Consider the following 16,718-nt stretch of genomic DNA (forward strand, 5'->3'; position numbering starts at 1 on the left):
CGACTTCCTCCCCACTGCACAGAAAGCATTTAAACAGGCTGTGTCCCATCTACCAGGGTCATTCAGGGAAAGTTATGGAACTGGCAACACTGCCAACAGTACTCCAACTATGTGGATCCCATGCAAAAAAAAAAATTGTACCCATGAGTGCTATGGCTATAACATTTAAGCACATCGTACAGTACACGTTTCGAATTGCAATGTAAAATAACATCTTAATAGCTGATAATATACACATGCTTCGATTTCCTCAATTACATTCTGTATTAAACAGAAGGGTTAGCATGCATTTACGTACCGGTACATTGCATCATGCGTTCTTCAACTTATTTACAGTTACTGTGGTCCTATTGGCAAACAGTACACAAAAAGAAGGTTTTAATCCTGCATTCCTTGGCTCCACTGTGCACAGCTGCAGTTTAAAGTGCCGCTATACTTCCTGCTAGCGGCAACCTATGAACCCTGCCTGCCCCAGGTGTGCTGTTATTTGTAGGGCATTGGGTCTCTCTGTATTGAGCCAGGTAAACATCTGCTGATTACAGGTTTTCACATGCACAGGGACAGAAAAAGGCATATGTTCAGAATACTGAGCTAATATTCCACTAACAATCTATAAGATAGTTATCCCACATACCTTATTTGGAATACTCATATTCGTCTAGCCTTTATCTGAATATGTGGCCTATTGTACTGTAGATGAGGGTAGGAGTTGGAGTTAGGAGTTAGAAATGAATACAATTCAAATGTGTTCACAACCACAATTCATGTTAATAATGTTCATGCATTCAGGGATGTTTGTTTGTTTTGCCACTAAAGGACAGTTTTGACAGGGTGCTAATAAAGCAGTTGTTGGTCAGAGCATGATACAGAGGTTAGGCTACATGGTGCACATTTATTTTTGACAATTATTTGGGAAACAAATAATACAGTTTTGTAACAAAGTATAAAAACAGCGCTTATCTGCAGCTGACCTGGATGCAGAATGTACAGGGGCCAAACCCCAGTCAAATCCAATGGGGCTTCTTGTAGTACAGTGTGCTGTGGAGCTTAGAAATCCTAAAATGGAAGGAATTAGCTGACAGAGCTTTCTTAGGTCACCATTTAAGCAAATGCACCATGCTGTAAAGGAAACCAACAAAACATAAGTGGTTTTGTATAGAAGTAGCACCTCCTCTTGTGGCCCCCACCCCCACAGTCGCTAACCCCACGTGTCTTAAGTATAGATATCTCTATCTCTATCAGATGTCTGCACCTATAAAATATAAGAAAAGGAAAATATGTAATAGAAAACTGAAAAATCTTTTTATATAACGAGAGAGCTTTTTATGACTGTTCTCTTAAAATGTGTTCTGTGAAAAAAAAAATTATGGTGGATGTTTTTACTGGTCTTTTGAATTTCATACTGTGAAAAAAAAACAAGTAAAACAAACTGCAAAATTACAACAGCAATTAAATAGCTTTTGAGGGTATTTTTTTTATGGGAATTTGCCTTTAGACTGAAGTAAGCATGGAGTCTGCCTGTCTTATTTCCATTGAGGTTTGTAATATACTCTATATGGATCTCTCTCAACACTTTTCAGGATGTCCTACTGAGTAATGAAAAACACACAAAGGCCACATGAGGAAGTGGCTTAAAAAGCAATTAAAAGAAGGTCAAAAGAAAGGCAATGTGATCCAGGGACCACCTGTCTGTCACAGAATCCACAGACAGGGCAACATTCAAACTTGAGCTTCATGTCTGGAAAACTATGCTTTTTTTACACTTTGCTATGCTGTTACTATAGTGGAGTTTTTATAAGGGCAGTGCCAATCATGTCAGACGTATCCCCTCCACTATCACAGGCTAACAAAGAGGCCGACAGGTAAGCTGCTTAGCAACCCTGCTATCTTTGAGTAAGATTTCAGTTTCAAATGAATGATGACCATCAGAAAGTTAGTCACATTAGTGGGGCCTGCTACTTAAATAAAAAAATAAAAAAACAGATGGACAAAAAATCCTGTTTAAAGGCAGTCATTGTGCTATTCAAGTTACACAATATTGAAAGCAGTTTAATAATGTCTGAGGCAGCAACACCAGATCATCTCTAACTGTGATGTTTAAAGTTCAGAAACGTAATTAAAATCAGCTGAAGTCGCCCGGCCTGTGCTGTCTCCCACGCTATTACCAAATGCTCAGCAAATGAACATGCCCAGCTGGGTACCACACCATGTTACTCAAACTTTCTGACATGCTTTCATACCACAGTCCATCACCCTCCTCCTTGAGCAGGGAAGGGATGGGAAAGAAAATTATTTCATAACTCTTGCACAGCCCTTTTATGGCCTGGAAGTCATGTGATGAGTGTTAAAGGTGCAGTACGTCTTTCAAAATAGTTTTTATGTGTTAAAGAAGAAAACAAAACTATTGCTGCTAAGTGTAACAAAAACTACAATATCCATTTTGCTTCCTGACCTCTATACACTACCACAGCAAATACAGTAGCAGCAGACGTCTGTGGGCACAGGTTGTGTACTGTATCTACAATACTGCTAATTCACTTGCTATAAGGAATGACAATGGATCACTAATAAGATGTTAAGGATAGGTTAAGCCATGCTGGTCCATATACATTTTTTTTGGTGATCCTATTAAAAGATATACCCCAAAAAACCAAGATGTTAGAAACCATAATTATATTACATTTTTATTTAGACCAAGGTAAGGGTATAATGTTACCTGGTCAAGTGTTGCCACCCAAATGTATCGTGTTACATTTGAATATTTTCTATAATAAGACTATACAGTCTACTGTAATATATTATGTTTACATCATATTATTATGAACAAGGGGTCAAAATTAGGTAATAAACTTCTTGTCCTGGTTGTGTATTGTTGTCAAATAATACACGCCACAGGCCTTTAACCAGCCAAAAAGTGTTCTAGCAGGAGAAAGTGCACACCCTGGAGATAGCTTACAGCGATTACTACATGGCTCAATGTTTAGTTTTTAACTGCATGTATGCTTTTGCCCATGCAAAACAGTCCCTATGCTTTAGCTAAAGGCTATTCAGCTGGAAGAATGAATTACTGATGAATGAATGTTTAGTAGAGTTTATTATTATCAGTATTTTATACTGCACAAAACTAATGACTTACATTTGTATGCAACTGCAAATTGACGTTTGACAGTATGTCCTTCAATACAATGACTGTGCAATGTGCCGTTAACAGTAATGTTTAACCTGAAATTATTGTTTTATGAGGATTGAAAATGTACATTTTAGTTTAAATGTAGATTCCCAGCCTTACAACAGGCTGTGACAGTGCATTCAACACTACTTGACAGCTTCAGAAAAGCTGCCTGTTGTATAGACACTACTGTTTGAAATGAATGTTAATTGTTTCAGTTGTCATAAAGAGAACTGAGCTGTTCTGCTGGTGAGGTCACATTTCCATGAATATTTCTATGACTCAGTGACAGTGGTGACACTCATAATACAGACGGCATGGTGTCATTTGGGCAAAATCAGATAATGGAAAATATACATATTCCTTCAAATGCAATCATGCTGTTTTATATATTACAAATGAATAGTGGGCTAAGTGTCATAAGGGCCATTGTGAGCATCTTATGTAGGGAAATGATTAACAAGCAAATCATTCTTTCAAATTCAATGCCCTCAGAGTAACATCACTACCTGCAGAAGGGTCTGGGTTTTCAAAGTTTAACTCCAGTCTTGTATTAACTGCTGTTTTTTTTTTTTTGTTTTGTTTTTTTTTTTAAAAGGAGAACAAATCTGGCTAATTTCTCTTAAGTGCTCTAAAGTTCTTTTTTTCTCATTTTGTAACTTTTAACTTTTGTAACGTGGCATTTCTCCATTAAAAAAATAATAGTTAGTTTACGTTAGAACTTTGACAAAATGACAGAATACAGCAGTGTACCAACTGTACAGATACCATCAGCCTTTTCACACTTGCACACTCAAACTGAGCCGGGCCATGCTAGAACCAAGCCAAGCCCACCCAACATGGCTCTGGTGTGTTCGCACTACTGTTCAACGTAGAAGCTGCACTGTGGAACGTTATGTCAAATTCAGTGGACACAGGCGCACAGAGGAGTGGTGTGGATTTGTTTTGAGAATGGAACCTAAGGTCTTACTGTCCGAAATGATAAAGTCTACCAAAAGATTTCACAGGAATTGAGAAATATGGGACTAAACCGCAGCGCGAAACAGTGTTGTGAAAAAATTAAAAAACATTATTGTTTGTATCTTCTTGTTTGTATTTGTTTTTCACATGTTGCTGAATGCAAATACAAACCAAATAATTTAAATTTCATATTATTAAAGTTAGATTAACTACTACTAATAGTAATAACTTTAAAGTTAGAGATAGTATTTGAAAAATGTCAGTAAACACTTCAGAAAATAGATTTAAAAGTAGGCCTATTAAAAATAAAATCTAAATATAACATATTTAAAGATATTTTTCTTTACAACTTGTTTTTGTACATGCAATGTTAATAAATTGTATTTTTTTTAAATTACCATACTGAATGTGATTTTCAGATACTTTGCACATTTCCAATATATGTATCTTCATTTTTTTTTTTGTTTCTGTTTATAAAGGAACCACAAAATAATATGCGCAATTAATGATCACTTTATTCATTAGAAAAAATATATGGAATACAATCAATGAAACAGCAGTAGGTCTTGCAGTTAACACACTAAGATTTTTTTTGTCTCTGATTTAAATGATACCTGTCAGTGTTAAACAATTTAAAGGAGAAACACTTTTTATTTAAAAAATAAATAGCAGCAAAGCATAAAGAATTTTGTAATATGTAAACAGCTTCTTCATTCCATGTGGGAAAGCACATCGATTCCAAAAGACAAGTCGCCAAATTCAACATATCAGCGCCGGTCGTTGCAGGTCTGTGACCAAGAACTGCATCTAAATCATAATATTTACATTTTTTGCGGTCTGACCCGCATTTATTGTTATGATCTTTTGCTTTTTTGTAATCCTGTTTTAGTATTTTTTCATAGTGTTTCGCGCTGCGGTTTAGTCCCGTATTTCTCAATTCCTGTGAAATCTTTTGGTACGCTGCATCATTTCGGACAGTACGAGTTTACCCCGCCCCCATCCTTGTTCAAAACTGAGCCAGTACCAGATATCTTGCGAGGCCAGAGTTTCACAGTTCGGCTCTGCCCGGCTCGACAAAATGACTAGTGTGAAACTAGCCTTACCGTGAGGGCTCTGCTCGGGGGAGCTCGGGTGTGCAAGTGTGAAAAGGCTGTATGTCAATGCATGTGGTCTGTACCATTGATATGGTTAAAGTAATGGGGCTATGAAAGGGTTCATTCCTATTGTACAACACCAATATGGCGGCCGTCTTGAGCCCCTTTCACACTGGCATTCGTACCCGGATCTCGACCCAGGTTCTGGCTACCCGGGTCACAATCCCGCGTAGTGTTAAACCACGTAACTGGGTATACCCGGGTTGACCTGGGTCCCAGCGATCCACCTCAGGATGTGGGTTGACACACTTTGAGCGAGACAAAATGCATGCAGGCCGTTCGTAAGCCGACACAATAACAAACAGACAAGCCTGCGTGAAGGTTTTACTTCCACAAGGAACATTTCTGTTTATTCTGTTCAGCCATATTTTTGTTGATTGTCACACCATGAGCCAGATTGCTGCAGGGATGAAGAAACGTTTGCTCCAAACAACATATGGGCTGATGGTTCAATCCAAAGATGCATGTATCATTTTTAGGCTTCATCTCTTATTTTTTATTGAGGCATCATAAAAGCATCTGAAGGGCTATATTTGCACAATTAACAGTTAGCAAAATGAGCGAAACGTAACATAACAATATAGTTAGAGAAAATTAAAATAGGTAGATAGATGTCAGTTAAAATTTCTCCAAAACAGTCTGTCCTCAAAGGAGGATAATGGCACTTAATGGGTTAATGCACTATACTACTGTTGATGAAGGCATTAGCAGAAACATTTGTCGACTTGACTTGAAATTAAGCACCCCCATGAGGGCAGCTTGTCTGAATGTTTGAAGTTATGGATGATGAGTGAATGGACATTACTACAGCTTTAGCTGTTGTTGTGATGATGTTGGTGTGCCATCAAATCTCACACCTTTGTATTGCATTTTGCAAACAGCCAGTAGCTTAGCAAATCCATCAGAGACATAGCAATTCCAGAAAACCTGTAATACAGATCGACTCAATAACTCATCTGTAATCATGTGAGATGCTTCAAGCATGTAGCTACAAGACGTTCCAACAAAGTGACAGATTCCTGTTATATGCATTTAAAAGCAGATGCAAGTCAGAAGAATGCAAATGAAAAGTATTTTTCTCTCAATTTCAGAAATTACAAAAATACTCAAACATTATCAAAACTAGAAGTAACAAAGGCTAGTTGGTAAACGTTTCACAATAAAAGTACACTTGTGTGTATTGCAATAAATACTATAAATGTCCTAAACTATATATAAAAAAATAAATAAACACATGTATTATTATTATTATTATTATTATTATTATTATTATTATTATTATTATTATGTAAGCAAAGTCAGTACAAATATTGTGAACTTAAATGACATATAAGGTTTATTAATAAATCAAATCACTACCACACCGAGTTACTTGGAAGGTACACCATACTATTCATCCGTATCAACACAAGCAGGCTTGGGTATAATTTGGGGTTACAAACAGCTCTTTTATTGCACGGTGCTGCTTTTCAACTTGTTTTCAAGTTGTTTTTTATTGACTAATGATTTACGATTCCAAGGTAAACAGACTTGCATGTATTGGGAAGACATTCCGACTGGTCTTTAAAACAAACAAACAAGAAAATACAATGTTTATTTTAAAATGTCTCTGATACCCTGTATCCATCTCGTACATGTGTGTTTGTGTGTTCCCGTTTGATAAATTAGACTAATCACAAGAGACCACTGTAAAGGACAAGGCTGAAACAGTGCCGCGTCTCATCAATTTGTATAAACCGTAATGGTTGTTAATGCAGGTTAGATTTCTTAAAGAACATCCACCAATATAAATACCACTCGTCCCATTCGTCAGATAACACACACTAAACCTTGATCCTAGCCTAGGCAATCATTCTGGGAATACCTTTTATCAACCGGTTATCTCACACTATAATCATACACATGCTATACAGTTTGATATACTTGTTTAACTTACATTTACTGACCTATACGTATAGTGCAGAAATGTGTTTTATTTACATCCCGCGAGAAAACATGACACATTTTTATCAAAATTAGTTTTCAGATCCATAAATCTGGAAACCTACAGCAAAAGCATTGGGAAAACTAACTTTCAACGATTATCTTTCTCTCTCTGAAGTGGAATTTCAACTGACGTCACTTTCTGGGATCATATTTCGACCGAGTAAGGACTCTGCTTCTTTTTCTCCAATGAGCCCCCTGTATCCAGACATTTGTGTGTGCCTTATTATACCTAGCTCGAGGCTATGGATTCCTGGAGAAACCGCCTCACCTGAGCACATCTGGCAAGACCAAATTCCAGACAAGACGCGCCCAAAATAAAACTGCAATTTTACATTACTGCCCTTTAAACCAGGTATCCTCCATGGCGATAACTGTTGAGCTTTTCCACGTTACACACTTTTGAAATACTTGCAGTCGCCACTCAAGGCGACCGAAAGTAAGCATTCAGCAAAAATCAGGCAATTCAATTACCGCAATATGCATAGTCGTGTCTGGGTTTAAAAAAAAAAAAAAAAAAACCAAAATGCATCCTTTGTTATTTATTAATACTCTGACCACGAATCTCAGCCTTACCAGATACAACAGAGACGTCGTTCTTTTCTACTGTAACCTGACCCAGGCTCTCTGGAATACTAGGATATGATGGAGTGGGACACTATTCGCAACCTGATCGTTTAGTGATTTCAAATGTTCATTGGTATCCCCTTAAAACACTATCGCAACCATTTTAGTTGGTAAAAAAAAAGTTGCTTCTCATTCTTCTTAATTAGAAAAAAAATGTTAAATAGTGTACTGTACATTATTTTATAAATGTAACTGTATTTAACTATTATAATTAGCTTCCACGTTCATTACTTCTTATCACGCCTAACGGGGTCCACATACATTTTCTAAAATTGTTCTTATGGTCACAATCCTGCAGCGCAGCTGACCACATTTTTTAAAATAAAAAAATAATAATAAAAAAAACAAAGACATGTTCAAAACAACAACAAAAAAAGAATAAACGAAGCAATGTAACAAAACTCTTGCGCGCATTACATTTGTAGCCGTCTGCGTTAATAAAATATTTTGACTTGCAGCCAGATTCTCTGCGCACATCATATTAACAGTCAAAGTCGTTCTGCAGACACAAAATCCCTTTTTTCAAAACAAACACTTTAAAAACAAAGAAAAAATACAACACGCAAACTAAGTTTCGTTTTCACATCAGCTAAGCTACTGCTCTATGTATGTCTGTCTTTCTTTTCTGCCCAGACTACCGGCGTCTTGTATTTTCCAGACAGCAAAATTCCAACTTTGTAACTTCAAAAAGAAAAATATACATTTCTATTGCAATAACAGTATACATGATATTGAGTTTGACGTGTGCTAAACAACGACGTCACTTTTCTTACCTTGCTGCAATAAAATGGTCTTCAAGACAGCAGACCTCCACTTTTTCCTCCAGATTTAAGATTTGGGCAAATCCCAGTCAGTTGGCTACAGTGTCAGGGGGGTTTGGGGAATTCCGCCATGTCAATGATGTCTGAACGCACATGTGAGCGGAGACCAGCCCACAAATACCGTATTACGTGGAGTAAAAACTCCTTCATAATACACTGTACAGTGTAACAGAATATTGGCTTCAAACAATATCTCAATTTTGTTTCTCTAATAATATTAATATTAACACGGGCAGTAACAACAAATTGAGGTATTCTGCGGTGTGTGTTTACTAGAACGCTAACATGTTTGAAATAAAATTCCGTTTGTCAAAAAGTTGTGTTTCTTAAATAAGTTATCACACTGTTTGGTGGACAGGCACAGGTTTGGGGTCAGTATATTGGATTAAATAAAATAGATTCAGAGGAAGCTTTGTGTTTCCTTTTTTCCTTTTTTAAGTGTTAACCTCAACATTTATGCAGATTGTTATATCTTAGTACAAAATAAACTCGCTTTATTCATTTTAGACGGCTTCTATGCTAGTTTTCTTCTGAAGCGGTTGTTTATAATTAGCAACTATATATATATATATATATATATATATATATATATATATATATATATATATATATATATATAATCTACTACCGGTCAAAAGTTTTAGAACACCTCCATTTTTCCAGTTTTTATTGAAATTTACGCAGTTTAATGTCTCAATGTACTCTGAAATTGAAGCATAGAACAAATAAACAATTGGAGATAAAAAAGAAATCATGGAATCGTTTTGTTTAACAAAATTTAGTCTAAATTTTTGACTCATCAAAGTAGCCACCTTTTGCAGATATAACAGCCGAACACACTCGTGGCATTCTTTCTACAATGGAAATCAAATATTGTTCGGAAAGTTCTTCCCAACACTGTTGCAGAAGTTCCCACAAATGTGTTGCACTTGTAGGTTGCTTTGCTTTCACCCTTCTGTCCAGTTCATCCCAAACCAGCTCGATGGGGTTTAAGTCTGGAGACTGTGCTGGCCATTCCATGATTTGAAGCCTACCGTCTTGTTCTTTTCTTCTAAGGTAGTTCTGACATAGCCTGGAGGTACGTTTTGGGTCATTATCTTGCTGTAGGATGAACCCCTGACCAACTAGGCGTATACCAGAGGGCATGGCGCTGCAAAATGCTGTGGTAGCAGTTTTGGTTCAGGGTGCCACTCACTCTGTGCAAGTCACCGACTCTGGATCCAGCAAAAGAGCCCCAGACCATCACGCTTCCTCCTCCGTGTTTGACAGTTGGTGTCACACACCGAGGAACCATCCTTTCGCCTACTCGACGGCGTACCAAAACCCTGTGTGATGAACCGAAGATTTCAAATTTTGATTTATCGGTCCATAAGACCTTCTTCCAGTCTTCAGTAGTCCACTGGCAGTGCTTCATGGCCCAGGCAAGCCTCTTTTTCTTATTTTGCCATCTTAGCAATGGCTTTCTTACTGCCACTCGACCTGTCAAACCTGCAGCTCGAAGTCTTCTCTTCACAGTTGAAACTGAGACTTGCTTACTTCGACCAGTGTTAAGCTGTGCTTGAAGCTGTTGTCCTGTGAGCCGCCTATCACGCAAGCTGTTGACTCTCAGAAACTTGTCTTCTGATTCTGTTGTGGCTTTGGGTCTGCCAGACCTCTTCCTGTCAGAGTTTCCTCCAGTTTCCAAGTGCCTTTTGACGGTGTAGGAAACTGTACTCACTGACACCTTGGCTTTCTTTGCAATTTCTCTAAAGGAAAGACCTACACTTTTAAGGGTTATAATGGTCTGTCTCTCTTCTTTTGTTAATTGCCTTTTTCTCGCCATTATGAGAGCAATATACTACTTCCTGCAGTACAATACTGTCCAAATAATGCTTAAGAGGGTGTAGTAACACAGTCTGTTCCAACACTGCTTTTATACAGACAGAGGGTTTGTAAGTAATCAGCAAAAGTTGGGACACCTGTAGGAATTGTTAGCATCAACTTTCAAGGCTTAATTTACTTCCATTGCTGCAGAACAGCTGTAAGTTGTTAACCAATTACTTGTTCCCTGAAAAAGGCCTTTTTGTATAACTCTGAAATGTACATTATTTTTCAGTTTTTGGTAACCTAAACTTTTTTTTTTAACCTCTGGCAGTTTACCGCTTACCTTTGTACCATTTCAGGTTATTCACTGGGCTTGAACTGCTTAAATTTCAATAAAAACTGGAAAAATGGGGGTGTTCTAAAACTTTTGACCGGTAGTGTATATAATTTGCGACATTTCAATACCATTTTATAAAGTGCAAATTTCACCCAATTTGTTTTACTGTGTAGGCATATCTAACAAAAAGGCATGTTTAGTTGTAGGGCTACAAGCTTCTGCACCCATTAAAACATGCATTCTACTATATCAGATATTAGTCATGCAACTCATTTTAATCCCATTATTACTCTTATTATGATTTGCAAAAAAATATTAGAAGCTTTACATGCAAGTAAGCTGCTGTACAGTAAATATTGTGACATATACAATGATGGTAGGACAGAACATGGCACTGTGTATGGTATAGCTTTCTTGTATATGTAATAATTAGCATGTGTTCTGCATGTACAGTATAGCAGACTATATTTAAAATATTTTTCTTATCAATCAACATTGAACACTATTGTGTTCAATAACTAATATTAGGCCCTTTGAAGTAATGTTAAAGTTTGACTTCTCTGTGAAAATGTTGTGAGCCTAAACATGAATCCTTATATAAAAAAAATATATATTAAGTTATTTATTTGTTTATTTATTTATTTGTAATATTAGCTATATCCCTTGGTAACAACCCAAATATTCCTGCCAATTAGGAGTAATTGATTGACTTGTTTATTTAAAAAAAAATGTTTTGATTTTATTAAAGGTGTACATTGGAAAATACTACCCTAAACAGTACGTTTTATAGTTTCATCTCTATCACATACTATACAGAAACTTTATGGATTAAGTAAATATATAAATATCTTATATGTATAACTGGTTTCCAATAATTTTGCACAACACATATGTAAACCATAAAGTATATGTGTATTATAGTAATTATGCTGTTTCTATATTTGAATTTCCAGATGTACTCATCAAAATAGTGCGGAGATTATTTTGAATATCTCCCCAAAAAGTAGACTGTGTACCTGTGGAAGCAGGTGCACTGCTGTATAAACATTACACATGTAATCTCTAATCTTACCCAATACCCTTTCAAACATAACCTATTGACAAGATCACAGACAACTAGACACAAATTGTAAATAAATAAATAAATAAATACCTTCAACTATAGTAACATGCCATCGGTGCATTAGACCCTTCACAGGAGAGGGAAGATGGTAAACCAATAGGATGCTTCAAACTGGTGCTTCATAGGGTCACAGTTGTACAACACAGATAAAGTGAACTAAGTGCTGTAAATGGCCTGCTAGAGGGCGCCACTGAGTCACAAAACACACAAAGAGCATTACTTTCTCTCTGCAATCCGGATTAAAATTCTACAAAGGAATACTAGGATATTGAATTAAATGTTGCCCCAAAATAGCAAGTACACTTCCCTTAACCTTTTTTTCCACATTGAATCAAACAGTTCCCTTTCAATTCGAAGACGACCACCAACCATACTTTTGGGATATGCCTGCCACAGGTCAGGTATTTACTGAGCATTTTATATCAAAGCTGCCGATAGGCCCCTCCGTGGAGTGACATCCTCGGTCCTGCGGAGCTCAAATCTTCTTTTGTCTATTATAAACCAGGTAGGTAAGGTGGGTATAAACTAACCTCTTCCAGTTGTTGATTGTCTCTTAAAAAGAGCCATTCCCTCTGAGTTTTCTGTACTTCCCTTGCAATTTATTGCTGGAAGTTGGCTTGCCACTTCCACGGAATCAGAACTCGGCAACTGAATCCTGAGCAAAATGTTGCGCAACAGCGCTCCATTTAAAAAATATATACAGTATATATAGATATTATTTCTACGGCCTACATCGCCTAGCGACTGTAGTCTGTCTTTTCTAACCTTGCAGCTTGCTGCCTGTGTTTCTATCTTTCATCTGTCTTGAGCAGCTTTTTGAAAAATCGACAGAAAGACACTTTCCTCCAGCGAGACTCAGCTCAGCTGCGCCCGCTGTGGAGTCGAGGACTCCGGGCTACCTCGGCATGCACACTCGCTGTGCACTGCCTAGTCTGCCCCTACAGGTTGTTGATTATTATTGAAATTACTGTTGAACGGGACCATCTGTCCGCCTTAGGGCTCTCAGACGCAGTCGTCGGTTCACTGCAGAGCACTAGGGCCTCCTCCACAAGAGCATTGTATGCCTATAAGTGGAAATATTTTCAAAATTGGTGCAGGACCAGAGGTCATGACCCCATTTATTGCCCTATAGCAACTATTTTGCAGTTTCTGCAAGATCTGTTAGAGGCGGGTAGATCCCCCTCTACATTGAAAGTGTACATAGCAGCCATATTTGCATGCCATGTCCCCATTAACTCTCTATGAAAACAGCCTTTCTATTAGTCATCACCTCCGCTAAGCTCGTCAGTGAACAACAGGCTCTGTCAGTGCACAGTTCCTTTATGCGTATTTGGGGCAATGGAAACTACCAGAGGGACTACCGAAGGTGTGGCTACGTCATGGGCCCTCTTTAGAGGAGCTTCATTAACTGACATCTGTACTACGGCTAGCTGGGCTACGCCGCATATATTCACCAGATACTACCGACTTAATGTGGTAGATCCCTCTATGCCTTCATTAGGCACAAGGGTCCTTGAGGTTGCACGCTCATGCCACCAACACTAGTTGGAAGCAGTGAGACGTCCCTCATATGCTGTCCGCTCACACTCCCTCACGACAGCTTTGGTATACTTTTCCCAAAAGTATGGTTGGTGGTCATCTTCAAATTTAAAGGGAACAATAGGTTACAGATGTAACCCCGGTTCCCTGAAAGAGAAGACGACCAACAAACCTTGCAAGGTTGCATCACTCGCATTCGCGGGTTCGATGCAAAAGAGGATTTGAGCTCCACAGAGTGACTACTTATTCCCCCGGTAGTTGGGACCCAGGAAGTCAATCCCCGGAGGGGCCTATCAGCAGCTTTGATATAAAATGCTCAGTGAATACCTGACCTGTGGCAGGCATATCCTAAAAGTATGGTTGGTGGTCGTCTTCTCTTTCAGGGAACCGGGTTTACATCAGTAACCTATCGTTATACTGTATATATTTATCTGGTTGAATTTTGAACAAGTGAGGAATTGGTAACTACGCATGCTGGAAGGTCCAAATGGACACACAAATACACTTTCTAAAAACCTTGACAATACCCACCCTATTAGAAAACTACAATTGTTAGCATTCATTTTTAGATGCCTGGGGGAATTGCAATGCAGGTTTAGTGGGAATGAGTTCATCCCTTTCACACTGTACAGCACATCTGTAGATTTACTGTAAATATGTGTTGTGGTTTACGTATGTTGCCAGAATTCACTATCCTAAGAAGATATGTACTATCATACTTATCACAAAAAGTGTCACATTTATTCAAAGTAAACAGTTTACAGTACTTTGAACAGACTGCAGGCCATAACTGTTGAACTTTAGGTACTTGTAATGTTATATTACCACATTATAAAAGCACCAGTATCTAAACTTGTGAGACTTTCATTGTCAACCATTACTCCTTAGCTACCGTAATTAATCTATTTTTCCTAGGTAAATGTAGCCATTGCATTACTTGAGCTGCTGCTTTTAATTAGAGAATAATCCAAATATTCTGCAAATCTGGTTTAGGTTAAATACTTTGTAAGACATTATTGGAAGGTCTAGATATTTCCCATAAATAACTCTGAACTGTTAAGTAATGATGAATTGTACCCATTTTTCTTTTAACCAGTACCATATGTTTTAGTTATGATAAAATCTGTCCTCCGAAATTTAAGGTTAAGAACAAATGCAGATGTAACTCATACACCTAAAGATATTGTAGCAACAGTGGAATGCTGTGACATGATATGATCAAGTATACTGTTTTACAGATGTTTTTCACTGCTCATACTGTAGGCCATACATGTTATTACAGTGCCATTTGCTTAGGTAATGATATTTTATTTTTGTTTAGCATCATGCTCTGGTGTTGGACAGAACAATCATTTTGAGTAGTTCACTGTGTGGGAACCAAGGCTGTGAAAGGAAGGGAGTGTTTTGCAACTAGAGATTCGAGGCTCGGCCTCTAGAGCAGGGGAGAGAGAGAGAGAGGACAGGTCGGACTCCAACCGAGAGAGCCTTCACTATCGAGTCGAGACTAGCCCTAATGGCCTCCTCTGACTTCTCGAAGAGTCGTTATAGGCTCAGCCTCGCAACTGGGTCCTAGTTAGCGACCGGGGTTGACCCCCAGAGGACGGAATGGCTCATACGAAGCCTTGATGTAAGGAAGAAAGAATCTGAAAGAACACAAATAATTGTTAGTTATGGGACTCGAGCACTAAGATTAAGAGAGCCACGTCCCAGGAGGGTAAAGGAGGAAGTAAGACAGAGCCTTCTTTTGTGAGGCAAGATATATAGCGCATGAGCTGCTAAAGAATAGTGTGGCCGGTGGTCCCCTCTGACCACACAAAGAACCTGCAGAGTTACTGGAACTCCAGGTCGGGGAAGTGAGACTCCCTATCCCCCAGAGGGAACTGACACAGAGGCATGAGGCATATGTAAAAGTGAGGAGGAGGAGGGAGGAAGAGGGAAAAAGCAAAACGCAAGAGAAAGAGCTGAGCTGTGACTGTGATTAAATAGGGAGTCAGTAATGACAGACAGGTGAAATTAGTCAATGATGACAGGCAGGTGAAATTAGGAAATAGCGAAGCCCTGGTTCTAGCCTCCCGAATTTTCACAAGTTAACATTTATTATTCAATTGTTTTTTGTGTTTATTTTTGAAGTCTGTTTTGAGGTGAATGAGTTCAGTTGCCTCTTCTCCTGTTCTACTTGCCTGCCATAGACGTATGTAACATAGGCAAGATCAGCCAGTGTCTTTGTATTAAAAAACACCATCTAGAGCACTGCTCTGTACTGCCAGCAAAACAAAAAGGAAAGTTGAGCCAAAGTGGCAGATCCCTAGTTAGCTTATGTATCTGTGGCACCAACAAAAACTGAAGAGTAGCTCCAAAAGCACCTTACCACAGACTTATTGTATTAGGAACCAATCAGAATTATTAATGAACATCAACAACTGATGGACATATTGTTGTACTGGACAAAATATGTTTTTGGTGAAAACATTTGACTGAAGTTTTTTTCAAATTCTTTTATAAACTTAAATAGTGAGTCCGATAGAAAACTATGTTAGAGGGTTCTCAAGAAAGAAAGACAGACATAAAGAAAGAGAAAGAAAGAAAGAAAGAAAGAAAGAAAAACTACTGTGCTTTTGATTGGAAGCAGTTCTGATATAATACAAACACTTAGCAACTAAATTAGCTATGGGCTTTGATAAGATGAATGTCCATGTGTAACTACAGCTGTGACCCTCCAGTCCAGGCTGAGCAAGTCCAAGTGAGAAGCCATGGGTCTGCAGCAGTAAAGGGACAGTCCTGAGGAGGAGGGCAGGTCTAGGAATTGACAAACAACTAGATGTCACATTCTAGGGGATCCTAAGTCTTAGCTCTGTCTGGGACGGGGAGACAGGGAGAGATGGTGCCATTGGGAAGAAGAAGTTATATCAACATTTCAACTGGATATTACATTGTTGATGAGCCATTATCAACCCTCTACCTCTCCCCCTATCAGTGAACCGATTTGTAACCTCGTCCTTACCTGCTGGTAGTAAAAGCAGTGTTGGAGATGATTCACTGCAATCTCGTTAATATTAACAAACAAAATACCTTTCGGATAACAGAAGAGGAGTTTATATTAAAATAAACATTTTCTATATATAACAGAAATTAATTAGAACCTGGCAAGAAGAAATGGGAACAGGTTTACTGCGTTAAATTAAAATTTAGTCTAAAATAATGA

General features: G+C 38.1%; 1 protein-coding gene across 2 annotated transcripts in view; it reads right to left on the reverse strand.

Annotated features, from left to right (window-relative positions):
- The window catches only part of LOC117423409 (fibronectin type III domain-containing protein 3B-like), a 234,023-nt gene that overhangs the window by 204,762 nt on the left and 12,543 nt on the right, over window positions 1-16,718 (reverse strand). The window contains exon 1 of one of the 2 annotated variants that reach the window (XM_034039137.3): window positions 8,667-8,776. The exons of the other annotated variant lie outside the window; for it this stretch is intronic. The gene's annotated coding sequence lies outside the window, so the exon portion shown is untranslated. Of the gene's footprint in view, window positions 1-8,666; window positions 8,777-16,718 lie in introns of those variants that run through there. 2 annotated transcript variants of the gene reach the window in all.

The sequence above is a fragment of the Acipenser ruthenus genome, chromosome 17, assembly GCF_902713425.1.
Source record: "Acipenser ruthenus chromosome 17, fAciRut3.2 maternal haplotype, whole genome shotgun sequence".
NCBI classification, from domain to species: Eukaryota; Metazoa; Chordata; class Actinopteri; order Acipenseriformes; family Acipenseridae; genus Acipenser; species Acipenser ruthenus.